A 17,620-nucleotide genomic window follows, 5' to 3' on the forward strand; every position below is an offset into this window, starting at 1 on the left:
ATCCGAAGTGCCATCTGTCCTGCTTGCGTTCCGCCCCACCACCAGCAGAGGGAGTGCCAGCTCTACCACAGACTGCCAAACCCTCCCTGGAGAGGGTCCCCTCTCCTTACCATGACCTGGGAACAGTGTTTTCCAAGACACAAGCTCAGTCTTTGCCGCCTCATCGACCCTACGACTGCGCCATCGAGCTCCTCCCTGGTTCGTCACTTCCCTCAAGTCGCCTATACAACGTCTCCAGACCAGAGAGGGAGGCGATGGAGAAATACATCCGTGACTGCCTGGCTAACGGACTAATTCGCCCTTCTTCCTCTCCCGTCGGTGCGGGATTCTTCTTTGTTCAGAAGAAAGATGGCTCCCTACGCCCGTGCATCGACTACAGGGAGCTGAACAACATCACGGTGAGGAACAAGTATCCTCTGCCCCTGATGGACTCCGCGTTCCACCCACTTCACGAGGCCACCATCTTCACCAAGTTGGATCTCCGCAACGCTTACCACCTGGTCCGTATCCGCGAGGGCGATGAATGGAAGACCGCCTTCAACACCTCTCTCGGACACTTCGAATACCTGGTCATGCCATTCGGCCTCACCAATGCTCCTGCTGTGTTCCAGGCCCTGGTGAATGATGTTCTTCGGGACTTGTTGGGTCGCCATGTGTTCGTCTACCTGGATGACATCTTAATCTACTCCACCAATGCCAAGGATCATGAATACCACGTCAGGCAAGTCCTACAGAGACTCCTGGAGAACAGACTATTCGTCAAGGCGGAGAAGTGCGTCTTCCACTCCGACACAGTTGAGTTCCTGGGGTTTATCCTTGAGAAGGGACGGATCAGGGCGGATCCCAAGAAGATTCTGGCAGTTACCAACTGGCCCACACCCACCTCACGTAAGCAGCTCCAACGCTTCTTGGGATTCGCCAACTTCTACCGGAGGTTCATTAGATCCTATAGTCAAGTGGTCTCTTCTCTAACCAAACTCACGTCCCCTGCGGTGCCATTCCGGTGGAGCTCCGAAGCTGAGACGGCCTTCACCAAGGTCAAGAGACTGTTCTCTTCCGCTCCCATCCTGGTACACCCCGACCCCACCCGCCAGTTTGTGGTCGAGACGGATGCTTCCGACACAGGGGTGGGAGCAGTGCTCTCTCAGGTGGCGGCCGCGGACAACCGACTACACCCCTGCGCCTTCTTCTCCAAGAAGCTGTCCCCGGCGGAGAGGAACTATGACGTTGGGAACCGAGAGCTGCTAGCAGTCAAACTGGCGTTGGAGGAGTGGAGACATTGGCTGGAGGGGTCCGAGAAGCCGTTCATCGTTTGGACCGACCACAAGAACCTGGCATACCTCCAGACAGCCAAGAGGCTGAACTCCCGACAAGCGAGATGGGCGCTGTTCTTCGGGAGGTTCAACTTCTCTTTGACCTACCGTCCAGGTTCGAAGAACGTCAAGCCCGATGCCCTGTCCCGTCAATTCAACACCTGTTCTGAGCGTGAGATCCCCGAGAACATCCTTCCTACCTCCTGCACCATCGGATCCGTCACATGGAAGATCGAGGCGGTGATCCAGAGGGATCTACGGGAGGAGCCCGATCCCAGGTCCAACCCCGGATTACGCCTATATGTCCCCTCAGCCGCTCGGACACAGGTGCTGCAATGGGCCCATTCATCCCTCCTTTCCTGCCATCCCGGCTTTACCCGCACCTTGGCGGTGCTGAAAAGGAGATTCTGGTGGAGCTCCATGATCCCTGACACCAGGCGCTTCATCAAGGCATGTACCACCTGTGCCAGAAGCAAGGCCTCCCACCAAGACCCTGCTGGTTTACTCCAACCTCTGCCCGTGCCCAGCCGACCCTGGAGCCACATCGGCGTGGACTTTGTTACCGGACTTCCCCCTTCCGAAGGTAACACCACCATCCTCACTGTGGTGGACCGATTCAGCAAAGCGGCACACTTCATCCCCCTGGCTGGATTGCCCACCGCCCAAGAGACCGCAGAGGTTCTGGTGAGAGAAGTATTCCGCATTCACGGACTTCCCTCGGACATCGTTTCTGACCGCGGCCCCCAATTCATCTCCCAAGTTTGGAAGGCATTCTGCGTGGCCCTCGGGGCCACAGCTAGCCTCTCTTCGGGCTACCACCCTCAGTCCAATGGCCAAACGGAGAGGGCCAATCAGGACCTGGGGGCCGCTCTACGCTGCGTATCGGCAAGAAATCCAGCCGGCTGGAGCAAGATGCTAACCTGGGTGGAATACGCACACAACACCTTACCCTGCGCCGCCACCGGGAAATCTCCGTTTGAGGTCTCCTTGGGCTACCAACCTCCACTGTTTCCTGACCAGGAAGCCGAGATCGCTGTTCCCTCCCTCGCCATCCACATGAAACGGTGCTCCAAGGTTTGGAGGGATGCCAAGGCCGCGCTGCTAAGCACGGCAGATCGTAATCGGCGTTTTGCTGATCGCCACCGCACTCCAGCTCCGGCCTACAAACCAGGTGACTCCGTCTGGCTGTCCACTAAGGACATTCCCCTCCAAGCCACTTCCCACAAACTGCAACCCCGCTTTATTGGTCCCTTTAAGATCCACAAAATCATCAATCCTTCCTCTGTTAAACTGTCACTCCCTGCTTCCCTTAAGATTCACCCCACATTCCATGTCTCATGTATTAAGCCTGTATCCTCTCACCCCATATGTCCCCCGGATCCCCCACCACCTCCCCCCCGCATTATTGACAACCACCCCGCATTCACGGTTAAGAAACTCTTGAACATTCGTAAGAGGGGCCGTGGGGTGCAATACTTGGTTGACTGGGAGGGCTATGGCCCTGAGGAGCGTTCCTGGGTCGCTCCCAGTCTCATTCTGGACAAATCGCTCATCAGAGACTTCCATCGTGACCACCCTGATAAATTCCAAGGACCGCCAGGAGTCGGTCGTTAAGGGGGGGGTCCTGTCATGTTTCAGGTCTGTCTCACCATGTTTTATGTTGATTTATGTTTATTCATGTTGTCTTAGTCACGTAGTGTCTTATCATGTATTAGGTTAGTCTAGGTTTGTCATGTTGTTTAGTTTATTTCTTGTTACGATTTATTTTCTCGTCATGTCTAGTTATGTCTTGTTACGATTTATTTTCTTGTCATGTCTAGTTATGTTTTCGTACGATTATATTACCTGGTTATGTTGAGTGATTATCGTCTTAGTTCCGCTTTGTGTTATGTTTCGTTGTATGTTTATTGTTACGTTAACTGGTCGTGGTTATGCATACACTTTTACATGTTTTTCCGCAAACCTTGCGTTCCGCCTTTTCTCTCTCTCTCTCTCTCTCGTTCTGTCCTTCACTCCCCTAATGTTCTATTTGTCTATTTACTAAAACTACTAACGCTAGATCAGGATTGGGTAGAAACTAACAAGACTAATCATGTGTTCATGTTACCTTATGTTTCTCGTGCATGTCATTTACTAATTTACTAATGCTAGGGCAGGATAGGTTTATTACTAACGATTACTAATCTCCTTGTTAAACTTGTCATCCATCGCACCTGTTTTCCATTTCCTTGCTACGCTCTTACTAATTGTCTACACCTGTCTACACCTGCATTTATAGCCCAGTCGCACAACTGTTCACTGCGAAATTGTCTGCCTCTGTTTTTTCACGCAACTCTTGAGCATTATTTCCTGTTTGATTACACGTTACGATCCACGCCTGTTTACTGACCATCGATTATTGATTTCTGTTTTGTGACCTTCGTTTTGTTCTTGACTACGTCCCCGCCTACCGTTTTTGTACTTTTGCCCCGCTGATTGTTTCATGGTTTCGACTCCCGCTTCGTCCACGACTACGCCTCTGCCTGCCGTCCGTCTGTTCATCTGCCCCGCTGACAGCTCTCCTGCTACCGGACCTCCCTGCACGCCTACCGACTACGAGATTGCCTCTTCCCTCGGCACCGTGCTTTTTGTTTGTTTTGTATTTGTTTGGCTGGATCTACGTGTATGGACTTTGCTTGTGTTGACTACTCTCCTGGGATTCGTCCCGAATAAAGCCCTGAGGGGTCTTTATATCACTATTGTTTCTGAGTCGTGCATTTTGGGTCCAACCCCCACGCACCCGTCTCACTTCTTGCTGATAGCTTAGCTCCGATCAAACGTCTTCTGACTGTAACAGCACTTACAGGTAATTGTAGATCATCTTTGATCTTTCTGGAGCTGATGAATGGCTCAATCTTTGCCATTCTAACTATTCTTCGATCTGTTTGAACAGTAGTTGCTCATTTTATTCCGTGTGTTTTGGGTTTTTGTTGCCATTTGAAAGCATTTGAGATCATTTTAGCTGAGCATCCTATAATTTGCTGCACTTCTTTATGTTTTCCTCTCTCCAATCAACTTTTTAATCAAATGATGTTGTTCCTCCGAACAATGTTTGGAACGCCCTATTTTACTTAGCAATTCAGAAGGAAATATATTTTATAACAATGTGTGAAACATTTGCTTCCCTTCTTCCTTAATAAAGGACAATTAATGACACCTTTTTTTTTCAAATAATGAATGAATTCTCTAATTAAACTCCACACTGCTATTATTTTGAACACGCCCCTTTCAATGAATGAGTCAATTACTCAGAACAAGCAGCGTGCATGTCATGACAGTTGGGTCTGTTGTTTTTCTACTACAATACTGCATCTACAAGTACAAGTATTTGCTATGCAGAAATATCACTACTACTAATAACAGTGGTTCATCAGGTTACTGATGTTGTACTGCTAGTTTTTTTTTAACACGACTGTACATTTTATCATATTATATTTAAGGATCTTCACTCAATTAAATTCATGTATAAAAAAGGAAAAGGGTTTTTTATTGAACACATCAGTACACATAAGGTTCAACGGCAAGCTCCACTGTGCCCGGCACACAGAAGTGAGCAGAGAGTTGTTCAGGAAGTCCAGGGCGGAGCAGGAGGTACTGACGGACCGCAGGGAGCAGGAGGTACTGACGGACCGCAGGGAGCAGGAGGTACTGACGGACCGCAGGGAGCAGGAGGCCGCAGGGAGCAGGAGGTACTGATGGACCGCAGGGAGCAGGAGGGACTTTATATATATATAAAACACATTAATATGAACCCAGGATTGGTTGTTTTAAGGCGCAATCCTGGAGTCTACAGTATAGCCAGTTTAATAGACTGACTGTATGGGATCCCTGGGCAAACCCCCGGTGTTTTAAAAATCCAAACTGCTTTGTTACCGGACTGTTAAATGTAGCAATCTCTATTTCTCTCTCACCCCACCCTGAACACCACCTGCTGACTGTCATCCCAGAGACCAACATGCCTGAAGCACATCAAATATTATTCCAAACTCTCAATTTATGATAATAATAATAATAATATAGATTATTATTATTAGTAGTAGTAGTAGTAGTAGTAGTAGTAGTATTAATTTCAATGTCTGGAGTATTTACTATGAACATCTAACAGATACTATTATTTGATAATATTAATATATGTGGATTATTACGAATACCAAATAACGAATTGAATGCAACAGAATTACAGAAAGGAATAAATGAATAAATAAATAAGTGCATCTCCTCAAATAATCTGGAGAGCAGGGCTGGTGTGAAACTGCCGGCAGATCAGCCACTCAGACCTCAGTGGCACAATGCTGCCCCCTGCAGGAAGGGATGTCTCTGATAAACAGGTGTGTCAAACAGGTGTGTCAAACAGGAAGAGAGAAGAACACAGGCAGTTTCTCACACACAGATGCTTTAGATACACGGGGGACCTTATGATATGATTTCACTGTATATTTTTTAGAAGTTAAGGAGTTTTTAATGACATTTTCTGAGGATTAAAAAGTAGACAGGGGTGAGCAGAGATTTGGGATTAATTTAAAGACATTTCATTTTTAACAGCAGTGAAGGAAAGTGAAATTGAACTACAGATTTAGCAGAAGCCATTACTGTGCTCAGAACAGACGGAGACAGAATGGCGTCTGCATCTTCTCTCCTGGAAGAGGACCTCTCCTGTCCTGTGTGCTCTGAAATCTTCAGGGATCCTGTTCTCCTGAGTTGCAGTCACAGCTTCTGTAAGGCCTGTCTGCAGCAGTACTGGGATCAGAAGGGATCTCAGGAGTGCCCAGTTTGCAGGAGAAGGTCTTCTAAGGATCGTCCTCCCTGTAACCTGTCTCTGAGGAATACGTGTGAGGCGTTCTTAAAGGAGAGAAGTCAGAGAGCTGAAGCAGGATCTGAAGTGCTCTGCAGTCTGCACAGTGAGAAACTCAAACTCTTCTGTTTGGAGGATCAAACACCCGTCTGCCTTGTCTGTCAAACTTCAGAAAAACATGAAAACCACAAACTGCGACCAGTTCAGGAGGCTGCAGGAAAGTGTAAGGTAAATGTTTGAGAACAGAATTTAAATGTTCATTGTTTCTTTCATTGACTTAATATTAATCAGATGTTTAGAAAGTTTATATTTTTAAAATAGAATGGCCCAAGACCTGGTGAGAAATGCATAGTACTTCATTTATACCGCTGGCAATGAGTATGCTTTACTGCACCATGTTTCCCGTTCTCACTGTGTCACATGGTCTGTCAGACCAAAGCCCTGTAGTCATTTGTGGTCTTAGACTGCCACCTTGTGGCGTAAGGTTGTTAGTAGCTAATGCATATATTATATATGATTTTATAGTACCATTACTAGTATTGCTGCCATTTTATAAGTAATGTTGTAATCTCTGTAATGTAATGCAATGTTGCAGTCTTCTACGTATTTGTTTAATGAATTCATGAGGCTGACCATATTCGATCTTACTTGTTTTATTTACACACACACACACAGACACACACACACATACACACACACACACACACACACACACACACACACACACACACACACACACACACACACACACACACAGTCACACACACACAGACACACACACACATACACACACACACACACACACACACACACACACACACACACACACACACACACAAACCATAAGTCTGAAGTTGGCTGCATTTAGTCTGACTGACAAATGAAGCCGGTTTGGGTAGAACCTGTCACAGCACGTACATCATACCTCACACAATGTACTTTAAACAACAAAGACCTACATGGCGGAGTTGCCAGAAAGAAAACCTGAAGCCTTCTGGCACAATGTGCTTTTTGGCCACCACCAAAGAAGGTATGTTTGGAGAAAAAAGGGTGAAGCCTTTGTAGAGGAGAACACCTTGAACTGTGAAGCATGGAGGTGGATCCATTATGCTTTGGGGTTGTGTGGCAGCTGGGGGCACAGGAAATATTGTATGAGTGGAAGGAAGAATGGATTCCACCAAATACAAATAAATTCTAGTAGTCAGTCCAGACATTGAAGTTGAAGAGAGGTTGGGTATTCCTGCAAGATAATGATCCAAAGCATACCTCAAAATCAACCATGAAGGACCTTGAAGAAAGACGGATGAAGGTTTTGGAATGGCCACCACAGTTCCCAGACTGTGGAGAGATCTCAAACATGCTGTACATGCAAGTAGGCAGAAGAATATTTCTGAGCTAGAGGTGTTCTGCCAGGAATAATGGGGAATAAGCAAGAATTTAGAGACTCTTAACTGGCTACAGGAAGTGTTTACAACCTGTTATAGTTGCCTGAGGAGGAGTTACAAAGTACAAACTGACAGGGTTCCCAAACTGTGCACAGGGCCTTTTTCTTTTCTTTATTATTTTGAAACTGTAAAAAATGTAAATAAAAAGTCTTGCTTTAAAATGTGCAGAAATTGCTTCAGTTCACTTAGATATTCATTGTAAAAGGCTTTTTGAGCAGGGGGGCCCAAAACGTATGTACCTGGCATGTCCTGACAGAGGCAGGGCACTGATATGTGTCTCAGTGAGCACACTGTTTTTACTCAAGCTGTGACCCGAGTCTCCATTCTGGCTCCCCTCTGTCTGTGCAGGGGCTCTTGTGCTGTCTGTGTAGGCAGTGAATTTTACTGTGGGTCTGGTCCCTCAGTAAAGTGTGGACTCTGTCATTTCGTTCCAGGAGAAACTCAGGACTGCACTGGCTCCACTGCAGAAGAAGCTAAAAGCCTTTAATACAGTGAAACTAATCTGTGATCAAACAGCAGAGCACATCAAGGTACTGTACTGAGGCCTTTAAATCAGTGTGTAAAATGCAGCACTGGATTGTGCTGAAATGATGGTGAATAATGTTTATTCCAGAGCCAGGCCCAGCACACGGAGAGACAGATAAAGATGGAGTTTGAGAAACTTCAGCAGTTCCTAAAAGATGAAGAGGCAGCCAGGATCACTGCACTGAGGGAGGAAGAGGAGCAGAAGAGTCAGATGATGAAGGAGAAGATTGAGAAGATGACAGAAGAGATATCATCCCTTTCAGAACAAATCAGAGCGATAGAACAGGAGCTGGGAGCTGAAGACGTCTCATTCCTGCAGGTAAGATCTGTTCACTCTGTGTCTGTAGGACTCTGTGTACACTGCTGTTAATGCTCACACACATTAATTTATACAATATAGTATTCTCATTCTCATTCTCCTGCTACACCCACACTCTGTACACATGTATAACCATGTTAAAGCAGCTCATCACACACACTCTGTACACATGTATAACCATGTTAAAGCAGCTCATCACACACACTCTGTACACATGTATAACCATGTTAAAGCAGCTCATCACACACACTCTGTAGACATGTATAACCATGTTAAAGCAGCTCATCACACACACTCTGTACACATGTATAACCATGTTAAAGCAGCTCATCACACACACTCTGTACACATGTATAACCATGTTAAAGCAGCTCATCACACACACTCTGTACACATGTATAACCATGTTAAAGCAGCTCATCACATACACTCTGTACACATGTATAACCATGTTAAAGCAGCTCATCACACACACTCTGTACACCTGTGTAATGTTGAGGAAATATTTTTTGTCGCTTTTCCCCCTCGTCCCTTTTACGTGGGTGAAGTTGTTTTGGCAGCAATGATGTTGAAGAAATATTCAGACTCAGTAGTTGCTCATTACAAATCTTTAGTTTAAAATAAAACAGATTAATCTGGGGAGTCTGTGCTCCAGAGAACTTCCAGAGATCAGAGAATCCCAAAGTAACAGTAGGAAGTATCCTAGTCTTTATACATTATAGCTAACCAATCAAGTGTCATATAACACATTGTCTCTCTTAATATTTTCTGTCACTCTATGAAAGCTGAGCTGTCTTAACCTTTCGCCTATATAATGATGCAGGCAAATTGGGCTGGTGATCACTAACTCAAAACATTTCTCTGCAAAGACCCACATTGCTTGAACTGCATCACTCAGTCAAAACAGGCCGTATCCAACGCCATGGTTTTTAAACACCTGATTAAGTGTTCTCTGCACTTTCATTAAACAAACTGTACTTTGCAGCTCAATGTTTTTTAACAGACACACAGTTCTAATTGCTCAAGATGACTGACTTATTCATTTTAACATAATTAATAATGATTCTTCAAACATTATGGCTTATCATTGTAGTACTAAACAGCATTTGAAATATAGTATATATATATATATATAGTAACATTTAGGAAAGGGTATTTTTGCACATGATTCTGAAAGTATTTAAATCAAACTTCATCATTCCTGGTTTTCAATGAGGGCATTTTGATCAAACTTCAAAAATAACCATGTTAAAGCAGCTCATCACACACACTCTGTACACATGTATAACCATGTTAAAGCAGCTCATCACACACACTCTGTACACATGTATAACCATGTTAAAGCAGCTCATCACACACACTCTGTACACATGTATAACCATGTTAAAGCAGCTCATCACACACACTCTGTACACATGTATAACCATGTTAAAGCAGCTCATCACACACACTCTGTACACATGGATAACCATGTTAAAGCAGCTCATCACACACACTCTGTACACATGTATAACCATGTTAAAGCAGCTCATCACACACACTCTGTACACATGTATAACCATGTTAAAGCAGCTCATCACGCACACTCTGTACACTTGTATAACCATGTTAAAGCAGCTCATCACGCACACTCTGTACACATGTATAAGCATGTTAAAGCAGCTCATCACACACACTCTGCACACATGTATAACCATGTTAAAGCAGCTCATCACACACACTCTGTACACATGTATAACCATGTTAAAGCAGCTCATCACACACACTCTGTACACATGTATAACCATGTTAAAGCAGCTCATCACACACACTCTGTACACATGTATAACCATGTTAAAGCAGCTCATCACACACACTCTGTACACATGTATAACCATGTTAAAGCAGCTCATCACCCACACTCTGTACACATGTATAACCATGTTAAAGCAGCTCATCACACACACTCTGTACACATGTATAACCATGTTAAAGCAGCTCATTTATTGTTCTCTGTCAGGGGTCTTCAACCTTTTTCAGCCCAAGGACCCCTTGGCTGAGAGAGACACTGAGCACGGACCCCCACCCCAAATTTAGAATTGATAGGCCTATTCATCTTATATTTGGACTGTCAGTCACGAGCGCCCGCGCCCGCAAGCGCGCGCGCACACACACACACACACACACACACAAGATTATACATTATCTGTAACGGCTGCTTTATACAACTCGTTTAAATTTATTCTGTTTATTATTGGCATTAATAAAACAACGCAAAACTTCACAATGAACAAAAAATACCCTCCAAAGTTCAGTACCCATCAGTCCCAACATTTAGCAACTGAATCAAACAGTCCAAACGTAAATTAAATCTCAAACTGATCTCCCGGAATCGAAAAGAATGGTTTGGCTTACGGTCAGATGCCGCTAAAAACAAAGCACAATTTCGACATTTAACGCACGTTAGGAAAAAGGATCCTTTAGTAATCCAATAACTCTAAAATAAAATAAAAGATAATCCACAGCGATCGGTAGATACACAAAAAGGGTGACATTTTAATTATGGAGGGACAGCTGCCATTTCATCAATCCGGCGGGCGATGGTTGTGTCTGACAATGGGATGCTTTTCAATTTTTTAATGTACTCATCATTCCCAAACATAGTTTTGCACATATCACTAGCTGCAAGCAATATTAAACTTCCCGCTATTGTGTAGGGCTGTTTTGTCTGAGCGACACGTAATGCAACTTGATAAGATGCTTTTTAAGCTAACTCGCCAACTTTCATCAAGGTCTGTTGGCCCGCAAAAGCTTTTAAACGGGACTGGAAATATTCAATGGTGTTTTCCTTCAAGTGAGCATGATGTGTCTCTAAATGTCGTTGCAGCTTTGATGGCTTCATACTTTCGTTTGATAGCACGGCAGAGCAAACCACACACATTGGTAATTCAACACCATCGGTCTCCTTGCAGGTGAAGCCAAACTGTAGATCATTTTCTGAATATTTACGAGTCTTCTCTCGTTTGCGTTTATGGCTGTTCATTGAAGGGGTGTTGGCATCCTCTGAAGGTGGGTCACCCGAACCGCCATCAGTCGTGTCTGACGTGAAGCTTTTGTTCCGAGAAATTACAAAACGCTCCATCATTTCACATTTTATGGTTATCGCTAACGTGTTTTGCCACAGGATAGCTAAATGTTGCACATGGGGATCACATGATCGCATGCATGATTCATGGGTAGCCTACTATGTGTTATTATAAACGAATAGGAAGCGTTTTTCTTTTCTATATCCTGTTAGCCTATGACATTTTTAATTTTTGGAAGAGGAAAAAAATGCTTCAGGTGAAATAATTACCCGGTCGCGACCCCCCGGTTGAAGACCGATGTTCTATGTCATTGTCGGGGAAGCGAGGATTAAGTATAATGAGAATCCAGAGGTTCCAACAAACAATATCCTTGTTAAGATGTTCAGCACTCTGAATACTGAACACAAGTGGTATTGTGTGCTAGAACCCTCACTTAACCTACATATAATGTATATTTTATGTGATTTAAATTCATTATTATTAAGAATGACAAATATCAATGAAAAGGAAGGAATTGCTCAATCTGGGCACTGGCAATCTCCATGTTCCATATAATAGAACCAAATGAAACCACGTTGGTTTCCTCTTTAATATGGAACTGCTTCTAGCAATGTAGATTTCAACTGCCCAGTGTCAACGGTCATGATGAATATAGACACTCAGTGAATGATTTTAATTGAATGTTACAGATTGCAATCAAAAGGATATTGTGGCAGTGCCCTGCCCTGGTTCTGGTGTCTCTTCAGAGACTGCAGGAGGTCAGCAGGTCAGGCCCAAAGACTGCAGGCCTGGATTAGGGTATCAGTGTGGCTCTGATGTCAGAGGACATCAGCATTCTTACAAGCAATATAATATTGATAATATTGCCCCATCCAACCACCCTGTTCCTCTCTCTAAAGCCTGAATCTGAACACAACATATCTTACATCATATCTAAAGCATATTCAGTAGCAGACAGTCAGATATGTGGTTTCTAACACAGTATTAATGGACTGAGTATGGACTACAGTGAAAATAATGAACTCTCCTTATTTCAGAGCTACAAGGACACACAAATCAGGTAAGCAAACTCTATCCTCTCTCACCAGGTCTTGTGAGTGTGTGGCTCTCAGTGGGGCTGTGAGTGTGTGTCTCTCAGTGGGGCTGTGAGTGTGTGTCTCTCAGTGGGGCTGTGAGTGTGTGTCTCAGTGGGGCTGTGAGTGTGTCTCTCAGTGGGGTTGTGAGTGTGTGTCTCTCAGTGGGGCTGTGAGTGTGTGTCTCTCAGTGGGGCTGTGAGTGTGTGTCTCTCAGTGGGGCTGTGAGTGTGTGTCTCTCAGTGGGGCTGTGAGCGTGTGTCTCTCAGTGGGGTGGGGCTGTGAGTGTGTGTCTCTCAGTGGGGTTGTGAGTGTGTGTCTCTCAGTGGGGCTGTGTGGCAGAATGCTGGGAGGGATGGAGCCATTTTCTTACAGAATGAAGATCTGATGTTGCTGCTGATAATATTCTATGGTAATGAAGCCACGCCCACAGCACAAGTGACTCCTGAATATTATTGCAGAGCCCAGTGCACCCTGAGGGATCCAGAGAAGGTCTCAGGAGTGCTGATTGATGTGGCCAAGCACCTGGGCAATCTGAAGTACAGAGTGTGGGAGAAGATGCTGGGGACTGTTCAATACAGTGAGTACTGGGGGCAGGGAGCTCCACATTGTCACTGTACAGGGGGAATCTTCAGCATCCTTTCCACAAGCTGATGAAGCCAGTCAGAGTCATATTGGTCCTGTCTGTGTAAGAGCCCTGGAGTGAAGAGACTGAGCACCAGTCCTTAATCTCACTGATGCTCATAATAAAATGCTGCTTTAAGAGTGATACTGTATTTAAGGGGAAGGACAGGAGCTACACAAACACTGACAGGCTTTGCTCCCTCTCACAGGGATTATACAATGTGTGACTTATGAAATATTATCCTTTAGTTCTGGTGCATCTCTCACACATGTATCTGAGGCTATAGTGTTGTTCTTGTGAAACCCAGTTTATATAATCAGGAGCCTGTTAGATCAATTCTCGGGAATTGGTGAATAATTCGTTTTACAGCAATAATATTCTGGTCCAGAAGAGCAATGCACAAGACAATGGTCACACAGATCTTTATAGTATTTTAAAAACTCGTCATGGGAAGGGGGCTGTTGATACTGGCTCAATACCAGCACCCCCCACTGTAACCCCCTCTCCTCTCTCTCCCTCCCCTCTCCCCCCCCCTTCCTCTCTCTCCCCCCCCTCCCACCCTCCCTCACACCCTCCCTCAACCTCCACACTCCCCCTCTCCCTCTCTCCTTACCTCCCCTCTCTCCCCCTCCCTCTCTCCTCACCCCCCACCCTCTCCCCTCCTCTCACCACACACCCTCACCACTCCCCCACCCTCCTCTCTCCCACCACCTCACCCTCCCTCCCCTCACTCCCCTCTCCCCCTCTCCCTCTCCCTCCTCTCCTCCCTCCCCTCTCCTCCCACCCTCTCCCCTCTCCTCCCTCTCCCCCTCTTCCTCTCACCTCCCTCTCCCCTCCCCTCTCCCTCTCTCCCCTCACCCCTCCCTCACACTCCCCCCTCTCCCCACTCTCCTCCCTCACTCCTCCCCCTCTCCACTCTCCACCTCACCCCTCTCACTCCCCTCACCACACCTCCCCCCCCAACCCCCCCCTCCCTCCCTCTCACCTCCCACTCACCCCTCCCCCCTCTCCTCTCCACCCTCTCCTCTCTCCTCCCTCCCCCTCCCACTCCCCTCACCCTCCTCTCCCCCTCATCTCTCCCTCCCCCCTCCCCTCCCCTCTCCTCTCACCCTCCTCCCTCCCCTCTCTCCTCCTCTCCCTCTCCCTCTCTCCCTCCTCTCCCCTCCCTCCCACCCCTTCCCTCTCCCCCTCCTCCCCTCACTCCCCTCCTCTCACCAACCCACGACCACACCCACCCCACACTCCCACCCTCTCCCCTCCTCACTCACACTCCCCCTCTCTCTCCCCCTCTCCTCTCTCTCCCACCCCCCTCTCTCCCCCCACTCCCTCTCTCCCCCTCCCCTCACCCCTCCCACTCCTCCACTCTCTCTCCCTCCCTCTCTCCCCCTCTCCTCTCTCTCCTTACCTCCCCCTCTCTCCCCCTCTTCTTCTCTCTCCCCCTCCCTCCCTCTCCCCCTCTCCCGCTCCCTCTCTCTCCCTCCCTCCTCTCCCCCTCTCCCTCCCTCTCTCTCTCCCTCCCTCTCCCCCTCTTCCTCTCTCTCTCTCCTTACCTCCCCCTCTCTCCCCCTCTTCCTCTCTCCCTCTCTCTCCCCCTCTTCTTCTCGCTCTCCCCCTCTTCCTCTCTCCCTCCCTCTCCCTCTCTTCCTCTCTCTCCTCTCCTCTCTCCCTCCCTCCCCTGTCCCTCTCCCCCTCTTCCTCTCTCTCTCCCTTTCTCTCTCTCTCTCCCTCTCCTCTCTCCCCCTCTTCCTCTCTCTCTCCCTCTCTCTCCTCTTCCTCTCTCCCCTCTTCCTCTTCCTCTCCCCCTCCCTCCCCTGTCCCTCTCTCCCCCTCTTCCTCTCTTTCCCTTTCTCTATCTCCCTCTCCCTCTCTCTCCCCCTCTTCCTCTCTCTCTCTCCTTACCTCCCCCTCTCTCCCCCACTTCCTCTCTCCCTCCCTCTCTCCCCCTCTTCTTCTCACTCTCCCCCTCCCTCTCTCTCCCCCTCTCCTCTCTCTCCCTCCCCTCTCTCCCCCTCTTCCTCTCTCTCCCCCTCCCCCTCCCTCCCTCTTCCTCTCTCTCTCTCCCTCCCTCTCTCCCCCTCTTCCTCTCTCTCCTTACCTCCCCCTCTCTCCCCCTCTTCTTCTCTCTCCCCCTCCCTCCCTCTCCCCCTCTCCCGCTCCCTCTCTCTCCCTCCCTCTCTCTCCCCCTCTTCCTCTCTCTCCCTCCCTCTCTCTCCCTCCCTCTCCCTCTCCCCCTCTTCCTCTCTCTCTCTCCTTACCTCCCCCTCTCTCCCCCTCTTCCTCTCTCCCTCTCTCTCCCCCTCTTCTTCTCGCTCTCCCCCTCTTCCTCTCTCCCTCCCTCTCCCTCTCTTCCTCTCTCCTCTTCCTCTCCCTCTCTCCCTCCCTCCCCTGTCCCTCTCCCCCTCTTCCTCTCTCTCTCCCTTTCTCTCTCTCTCCCTCTCCCTCTCTCCCCCTCTTCCTCTCTCTCCCTCTCCCCCTCTTCCTCTCTCTCTTCCTCTCTCTCCCTCTCTCCCTCCCCTCTCCCTCTCTCGCCCTCTTCCTCTCCCTCTCTCTCTCCCCCTCTTCCTCTCTCTCTCTCCCTCTCCCCCTCTTCCTCTTTCTCCTTACCTCCCCCTCTCCCCCTCTTCTTCTCTCTCTCCCCCTCCCTCCCCCTCTCCCGCTCCCTCTCTCTCCCTCCCTCTCTCTCTCTCCCTCCCTCTCTCTCTCCCTCCCTCTCCCTCTCTCCTTACCTCCCCCTCTCCCCCTCTTCCTCTCTCCCTCTCTCTCCCCCTCTTCTTCTCGCTCTCCCCCTCCCTCTCTCGCCCCCTCTTCCTCTCTCCCTCCTCTTCCTCTCTCCCTCTCTCCCCTCTTCCTCTTCCTCTCCCCCTCCCTCCCCTGTCCCTCTCTCCCCCTCTTCCTCTCTCTTTCCCTTTCTCTATCTCCCTCTCTCTCCCCCTCTTCCTCTCTCTCTCTCCTTACCTCCCCCTCTCTCCCCCTCTTCCTCTCTCCCTCCCTCTCTCCCCCTCTTCTTCTCACTCTCCCCCTCCCTCTCTCTCCCCCTCTTCCTCTCTCTCCCTCCCTCTCCCTCTCTCCCCTCTTCCTCCCTCTCTCTCCCTCTTCCTCTCTCTCCCTCCCTCTCCCTCTCTCCCCTCTTCCTCTCTCTCCCTCTCTTTCTCCCCCTCTATCTCTCCCTTTCTCTCTCCCTCCCTTTCTCTCTCCCCCTCTTCTTCTCTCTCCCTCTTCCTCCTTCTCTCTCTCTCCCCCTCTTCCTCTCTCTCCCTCCCTCTCTTGCTCTCTCTCCCCCTCTTCCTCTCTCTCCCCTTCTCTCTCCCTCTCCCTCTTCCTCTCCTCCTCTTCCTCTCTCTCTCCCTCTCTCGCCTCTTCCTCTCTCTCCCCCTCTCTCTCTCTCCCTCTCTCACCTCTTCCTCTCTCTCCCCTCTCTCTCTCTCCCTCTCACCTCTTCCTCTCTCTCCCCCTCTCCCCCTCTCTCTCTCTCCCCCTCTCTCCCTCTCTTCCTTTCTCTCTCCCCTCTTCCTCTCTCTCCCCCTCTCTCCCTCTCCCCCCTCTTCCCTCTCTCTCCACCTCACCCTCTTTCTCTCCCCCTCTCCCTCTCTCCACCTCCCCCTCTTTCTCTCCCCCTCTCCCTCTCTCTCTCAGGACACAGGGCAAATGCACACTTAAATGTGAAATAAACATATTTTGTAATAAATGATAAATAACAAAACACTTAAAGGAAACGTTTTCTTTTCGCACTTTAAAGATCTATGGTAATTATTAAGTCCTTTTATAAAGTCCTTTGTTCAGCCCATTGTGCCTGACGGTTTCCCTTTGTGCAGATCAGTGCTGACATCTCATTCTCTGTCCCTTCAGCTCCTGTGACTCTGGACCCAAACACAGCACATCCCAAACTCTCCCTGTCTGAGGATCTGACCAGTGTGAGATACAGTGATGAGATACAGCTGGTTCCTGATAATCCAGAGAGATTTGATTGGTGGGGTGGGGTGCTAGGCTCTGAGGGATTCAGCTCAGGGAGACACTGCTGGGATGTAGAAGTGGGGGATAATGAGTACTGGGTGGTGGTGTGGTTAAAGAGTCCTTCAGCAGGAAAGGGGATGTGGATCCGAGCCCAGCAGGAGGAGTGTGGGGTATAGTCCTGTACGATCGGAAATACACAGCCCTGGACTCCACACCTACACGCCTCACTGTGCAGAGGAAACTCCAGAGGGTCAGAGTGCAGCTGGACTGGGACAGGGGGGAGGTGTCATTCTCTGACCCCCGTAACAACACTCCTCTCTACACTTTTAAACACTCCTTCACTGAGAGACTGTTTCCATTCTTTAGTCAGATACTCACGGGATGCAGATCTGTCCACTGAAGGTGTCTGTGAGTGTAAAATAGCACTGAGGGATTGTGGGTAAACATCAGGGCTGTATTTAGTTCAACATCTG

The 17,620-nt window shown here is 48.2% G+C and overlaps 1 pseudogene; it reads left to right on the forward strand.

Moving 5' to 3' along the window:
- Positions 1-5,717: 5,717 nt before the first annotated feature.
- LOC133120057 (zinc-binding protein A33-like) lies at positions 5,718-17,547 on the forward strand (annotated as a pseudogene).
- Positions 17,548-17,620: the final 73 nt, after the last annotated feature.

The sequence above is a fragment of the Conger conger genome, unplaced genomic scaffold, assembly GCF_963514075.1.
Source record: "Conger conger unplaced genomic scaffold, fConCon1.1 SCAFFOLD_69, whole genome shotgun sequence".
NCBI lineage: Eukaryota > Metazoa > Chordata > Actinopteri > Anguilliformes > Congridae > Conger > Conger conger.